The sequence below is a fragment of the Trichoplax adhaerens genome, genomic scaffold (genome assembly GCF_000150275.1).
Source record: "Trichoplax adhaerens TRIADscaffold_133 genomic scaffold, whole genome shotgun sequence".
In the NCBI taxonomy this organism is placed as follows: Eukaryota; Metazoa; Placozoa; class Uniplacotomia; order Trichoplacea; family Trichoplacidae; genus Trichoplax; species Trichoplax adhaerens.
Genome location: NW_002061064.1, coordinates 1 through 7,677, shown reverse-complemented (window position 1 = coordinate 7,677; position 7,677 = coordinate 1).

The window sequence follows — 7,677 nt, the reverse complement described above, 5'->3', positions numbered from 1 at the left end:
CGAATCTAATTAATAACATAATCAATCAACACATAACGTAGGATAATCTTAGCATATTTATTACTACTGCTAGCACGTAGGTATTACAGAGCAATTTGAATTTTCATACGCACAAGTTATCAGCTGATTAGTACCGAAAGCGATCGATTTACCCTTTATTAGCTGATATTAGAATGCCAAATTTACAAGATGATCAATGTCGACAAACTCGATATCATGTAGGATAAAGAGAGTTTTCAAATGAACTACAGTAATTTACTATCATTAAACTGTAAGGTTTATGGCTTGAAGTATAGCGCGGTGTCGAGATGCACCCATATTTGGTCATAAGGATAGCTATATTTGATTGAGTTAATAGCTATATTTGATATAGTTAGGTTATTCTGAATAGATATTATCATGAAGCTAATATTAGATGATTGCTAACTACTATATTAGAAATTGTTGATGACTAATACTAGCCAGTTGACTAATTATGGTACAAGATTTATGTGGCTAGAAACACTGTAGTTTTTAAGATGCCCTTTGGAGAAAGGGGCAAGACATTAATAGAAGAGAAGTAACCTCTTAAATAGAATGATTTAGATTGTAGAAGATAATGATGTACTATTAGAGAAAAGTATTTTGTTTGATGACTCATGTCAGATTGTAGATTAATCAAGTTGTCATAAATGAATTTAACGAAATGTATGCTCTTATAAGAATTGCAGAGATGAGCTCACAAGAAGAAGAAACTTCACTTCGATTTGCGCCCGGAATACTTTAGATTTTAGACTACATTCTTTTCTTAATTAGTTATTGCTCTACTATTCCTAATACCTTGTTATAAATACCTTTTAGAAAAATACCATTTGACTAAGATAGTTATTATGAGACACTATTATTACACGTAGTAATGCTACTTTAACGATGGGTTAGCTATACATTAAGCTAGAGAGTCAAAATATAAAAGCCTAGATGAGCGGTAGTTGATTGGCATTTCTTATTAACGTAATATACAATACAGTATAGCTGATACTACACTCTCGGCTGCCTACGAAATTATAGAACATCACAAAAAGCCTTTTACTATGCTCTTGCTTAAAAATACAGTCTATGCTTGCCTGCAAGGACTTCTTTCTAATCTATTCTATTCGTACTTTGATTTGTCTCAATTTAAACTGATTTATAAATTTTATACTAACCACAGATTGCTACTCTCGCCTACCTAAATGTGCCTTTAATTTAAATCGATTCTGTCTATACCATACCTATTTAAGTATAATCATACGTGGTTGGATTGTTAAAATGTTAGGCGATTTCCAATAATTTAATTCAAATATGAAAGAGAAGGATTTATGAAACTGCAGCTAGCTGGTCCGTCCTATCTCCATTTACCATAATTTTCAACTGATTCTATTTATACCAATTATATAGTATATATGGTCCAAGGCGATTTGATAGTTATAAACGCTAACTGATTTGCAATGATTCGATTTTGAATATGAAAGAGAAATCGGCGTGGGTTCAAGCTAGTACAGCTTGCTATTCATACGGTACTTAAATTACTTTAACTTAATCTGATTCTATCTATACCAATTCTGTTTAATCAATCCGAATTGATTGTGCAAAATGTATATTGATTTCAAATGATTTGGCTTCAGTATGAAGGAGAAATATTTAAATATAATATAGAATTACGTTTTACGTAATATCCATAATGAAATGTTGAAGTAAAGACAACTTCTGTTTTAGTAAAAGTAAAATTTTGTTTTTAAAGGTCAAAGCAGTTTTTTAGTTTTTGCAGAATATTTATTATCATAAATTAACGTTACGGACACATTTACTAATCTTTAAGTTTATAGTATGCATAAAAATGCTTGTATAGATAGTACTAAAGTTCATTTATACTTTATCAATATATTGGATACGAAAATAACTTTGCTCTATGTTAGTAGGCCGTAGCTGATGATGAAACGGTGATATATTCTACCGCACTGTAATATTAATAGTATGATAACTATTCTGGTATAACTTGCGGTACTGTATGCAATTTTATGAAATTTTTGTTGTAGAGAGTGAAAGAGTAAATTATCCTGTTTATCTTTTTAGATGTTTTCGACTGTTTTATTAGGCGGAAAGACAGAGCGAGTTGAATCAACAATAACGTTTGCTCTGAAACTTAAGGCTCGTTATTACCTATTCTTTAAGGTTAGGCGATTTAACACTGATACAGAATCTACGTCTATCTTAACCTTAAGCTCGTTATTGATATCTACTATTAATATGACTTGTACTATTTTATGCGCGATCTTACCCCATTATGAATAGATTACCAAGTCCGGCCAGTGTGCCATAAAATTTGTATTGGAATCAACGAAAAGATGGCTGATGAAAAAGAAAAGCTACAACGTTAACTAACATCTTTGTAATGTAACTAGTATTGTGATTGTAGACTGTTAGCCATGTTAAGTATAATGTACGGTAGATATTTATCCTAGGAGATATTTGGTAGCTATAACTATAGAATGTAGTGGTAGAGACTCAATGCTAGAGTACAGATGACTATATACAGTAAGCTGTTGAGTTACTAATAAGGCTATAGGTAAAAATAGAACTGTAAATCATATATTAGGATATGGTTAATTCATTGTACTTTGGCTGGTGTGAATAATGTCTACTTAAGTACTGTAGTCGTATCCATATTGGATTAATGATGGTCCGCAGTAGAATAGTCTTACTAAGAATAATTTAACTATGTGTAAAATAAGGTAAAAGATTGCCATGTGGAATGTAGCTGCGAATGCTACGAAAAGTATAAAAGCATGCAACTTTAGATTATTCTGTTAGTTCGTTGTAGAAGTCTTTAGTAGTAGTATTCGGCTAGAGTAGAGCTGTGAGTAGTTAATCTTTGTATAAGATTCAATAAAGCCCTTATTTTTCTAAAATTTAGAATCTCGTGATTGGTATATATCAATCACAATCTTACGCAGTGCGAAAACCTGACCTACCTCCTGTTTACTTGGGTTCAGTTAATTAAACAGCCTAATTTGGTCAATTCAGTCAGTTACCTTTCGATATTTTATTCGTTAAATCTAACTTAATTTTCAGCTTCAGTTAGGACCGTTATCTATCGATTACTGTAGTAGTGAACAAAAACCACACATGTCGCAACTCGGGATGTATTTTAGTCGAAGTGTGCACAAATTTTTTCTATCCGAATCTATAACAAATGACTTCTTTGTCACTTCTTTTGGTATAAGGTGCATTCCCTTTATATATTCCTTATCAAATAAATCTACTATTTTCATTTTGCCTTCTTCTGGAGATTTATCCAAGAACTGTTCTAGTTCCATCAGGTTTTCTTCCTCAATGCTATCCAACTCTCCATATTTCATATTTTCAATCAATTCTTCTACTTATTTCATTTTGTGTCCAACAACCAAATAATTTCAGTATATAATAATAATCTAGACAGCGCTTAAATATCTAATTTAGATTATTCAACTAAATAGATTCAAAGTTGCGATAATACAAAGGGTCATTACATGATAACTGCAACAGTTTGCAAGTCTACTAGACTACTATGCGGCGCTCCTACGAAAGCAAATGGATAAAGCGACAGTTAAAGGAGAGAGGAGATTGACCCCTCTCCTTTCTTTTAGTAGTCGATGGCGTTCATTGTACTATTTTAGCAGATATAGCGTTCTTATCGAAGTCAACTACCATATTGTGGTCGATTGGCGTTACTATTTTTACGTGAATAAACTCAAATTTCATTGACGATTGTATTTGGAGACATTGTACTAAAAGAAAGAAAAGAGGGGTCTCGCTTCTTTCTTTTAGTAGTCGCTAGCATCACCATTAAAGAGATTCAAGGATTAATTGACTTGAATACTGTAATTCGGCTGGGCTCAGTTCATAGTGAAGACTGAATCCTACAAGATATTGCAGGTTACAAGTTATTACGTTACTCTTTTGCAAGGATAAGTTCAAATTTCGTTAACGCATTTGGAGCCAGCGTACTTTAATGTCTTGTCTTATACAGAATACGAGCGTACTCCCTTGATTTGAATGGGTAATTTGCTAGTACTTATAAAAAATAATAAACAACATAACTATTAAAAAACAAAGTGAGGTGCAATCGAAAAGGATAAATAAATTGTGGACTTTATCATAGAGTGCAAGTAGCTTTAAGCGGCAATCAAACTGCTACCACGTATCCACTAACTGGAAATTTAGACTCTGAGATTATTGACGTGAGAATAAGCGTGAGATCCTTTGCATCACCATGTTTCGGTCAAAATACTTTATTATACTTTCAATATTTTATGCTTTACTTTCAATTTCTATCCGTATTACTATCTATAATTATATCATAAAATTTTGATCCATTCAGGTATCGTACAGATCACACATTTAAATACTTCTTTCTTGCAACTAATGTTTTGATACGACTCAATGTCTTAGATAGAAGGTCTTCTCTATCTTGTCTTAATTCAATGTATGCATTCTGGTTTATGACATAATTTCGATATTATCTTGCTTTATTTGTCATCTATGTATTATCAACTTCTTCAAGAATTAAGACGATATTGACTATATTATCGTCATTAGAGGTCCCAATTAATCAACTCTGACCCATCGTGAACCCAGATGAATACCGAACTAGCCATTTAAATATCTATGCTTATTTGTTTCTAACCATGCCATTAATAATTCCCTGTGCACCTTTATTCAGATCTGCTATGTGTTCTAAATGTGTTCGCTGCCCTTACTTTCTTTCACATCGTAAAGGAAGTTACAATTTCAAAAGTTTCATCCATTAATTGGGTCTCAACATTGTTGGGCTAGCGTTCAATCCGCCATATATTAAAGGAGAAACGTCTACAACCTTTCTTGATATTTTAGATATATGGGTAATATGGGATACAATACAGTACAATATGCGAATGAAACCATGATGGACTGGGAATCGCACGCGCACTACTCGAACATAAGATAATGAATGTCCAAAAGAATAGCTATCCAATCGCTGAAGTATTGTACTGCTGGTTATTCTTAGATAGGATTATCATCACCTAAAATATCCTAAATTCCTATCTACTGCAATATTGAACTAAGTGTAATAGAGGGCCAGTACCGTCTTTCTAAAAGTCAGATTGCGTAAAATTGTACGCGTGTAGATGAATTCCGCGTGAGACTGTACAGTATAACGGGAAATATGACCCGGCTCACTGCGGCCATAGTACAGTACTAGTCTAGAAATAGTCGTTGATAGGGTTAGGGTTAGGGTTAGAGCTAAGGGTGGCCTCTGGGCCTTTAAATTTTGATTTGATGTAATACTCAGATGAAAATTGAATAAACATAGAATCTTTATAGAGTTTTCTACACAGCCATTTTGATTGTTACATTTTCTTATAACGGTTGTTATCGACAGAGCAATCTTTGCTTGCGTACGCAAGCGATCCTTAGACACATTATCACGATTGGCATAGAATTGACCACAGCACTAAGGACATTGTACCGCACTGTCGATATCTTACAGTACCTGCTAATCTGAACTTGGTATGTCCATCACAGTACATTAGTTATCATAATGTGCTTGGACCATTAACTAATCTTAATATAGCAGAGTATATTACTATTACCGGGATATATATATAATATCGAATGATAATATTATCTGTTAATTTAATTAACAAATTGAGCATAAACGTATATTTGACAGTTTCGCTAGCCAACCTTAACATAGCATTAATGCTGTATATAGTAACCATCCTTATTCGGTAAACATACTAATACGACAGTTACTCAAGGAAATTCGAATTGGTATAGAAATGAATGATCTCTAGGGTTTATATAAATATTATTGAGAAGGTATAAGCGATTGATACACATCAGTAAGTACTATTAGTTCTATTGCTCTCATGCAATTGGTAGTGTTACCCTACTGTAGTTCCCCTGTCCCGGTTATTTTTGATTGCTATATGTCATATAACAAAAAGTGTTTCTAAGAGGATAATGTCAGTTAGTCAGCGATCTGATAGGCGAAAGCGAAGTGAACAACGTAGAAATGCACGATCAGTGCGTACATAAAATCAATCTGTTGTGAATATAGTAGTGCCCGGCTATTACCGGGATATGTATAATGTCGAATGGTAATACTATCTGTTAATTATTAACAAATGGGTACATTATCGTAAACCGTCAGCAAAGCGACGGGAGTTTGTACATTAAATCAATTTGTAAGTAATATCAGGAATTCTGAAGTAGATAGTACTTCCAGAGATCAGAATCAGTCAGCAGGTAATCTTAGGAGAAACTATCATCATCGCCAATTACATCGAATAGGAAGATTAGGTGATATTGACTCGATAGCAACAATCGATGATTTTGTAATGTGCGAATACAGTAGTTTATACCCATATCTAGCAATAAATTTTTCATTAATTGAGTAGTCCATGACTCTACAGTGTACTATACCAATATCTACCGATAAATTTCATTTATACCTTTACTAAAATATCTAATACGAAAATAATGTTGCTATACTATCTGTTAAATATTAACAAATGGGTACATTATCGTAAACCTTCAGCAAAGCGACGGGAGTTTGTACTAGTAGTGCTGAAACGAACCTTACTTAGATAACAAAGTGAAGATGACAAGAAACTGTAGCTGTTGTTTTATTTTTGACAGATACTTATCGCATCAAGTCAATAGGAAGTGCGAGAATTTGAATGTCTTGGAAGAGAAGGCATAATGAATCCATAATTCGTTCCCGATTATCCTGTTTTGCTGTTGCTGTCAATCAGATACGCACTTAGTACACTGTACTGTACAGTGTACAGTACAGTACTTAGTGTACCATGTCCAATTGTCCATGTACGGTACTGTACGTACGGACAGCCTGACGCACAGTATTGCTGCAAATCCATTACATGAATCCTTTTACGTACTGTAAGGTACTGTACTGTACGGTACAGTACAGTAAAGACGATATTGATTCCTATTAGCAAAGCAAATGAGAGCACAAGAGCTGCTCGTGCGTATAAATTGGTTAAGGCTAGACTACCAAGATGGCACTACGAGGGGAAAAAGGCAAAAATTCAGCCCTTCATAAAGCAGCTAATGGTGTTAGTACTACCAAGAAACTCAAAGCCAAGAGAGCAAAAGCTCAAACTGTGCGAAAATTTGTTATTGAAAGAAGGTACGAACGTAAAGGATGAGATCGTTGATGTACTATCTCTGCAATCTCGCTATGTTGCATTTCTAGTCATGATTGAATGAAAGTCAACTGACTGGAATATAGGCAAGCAGTAGTAATGTTTATGTTTGATACCTCCAATAACTAGCACGGCTAGATAGAAATGATAAGCAAAATTGAATTTTACTTCAATTGCAAGGAGCTAATGCTCCGTCATTACAGTATACTACAGTACGTACTGCACTAGCTGTGATAAGTTTCAGTTAGAAGATTAGCCGACGCAATAATGAATGGGCTCACTAAATCATACTTGTTAGTTGCTCAGGTCATTTTACTACAATGCGATAGGATCCAAATACTTGATCCAGGTAACAATGGTTGTACCTGCAACGCAGATATGCTTTTTCTCAGACTATGGTATTAGATCATACATCGACTGTACATTTAGTGTACAATGTACATACTATATGATCGTATATACTAGATTT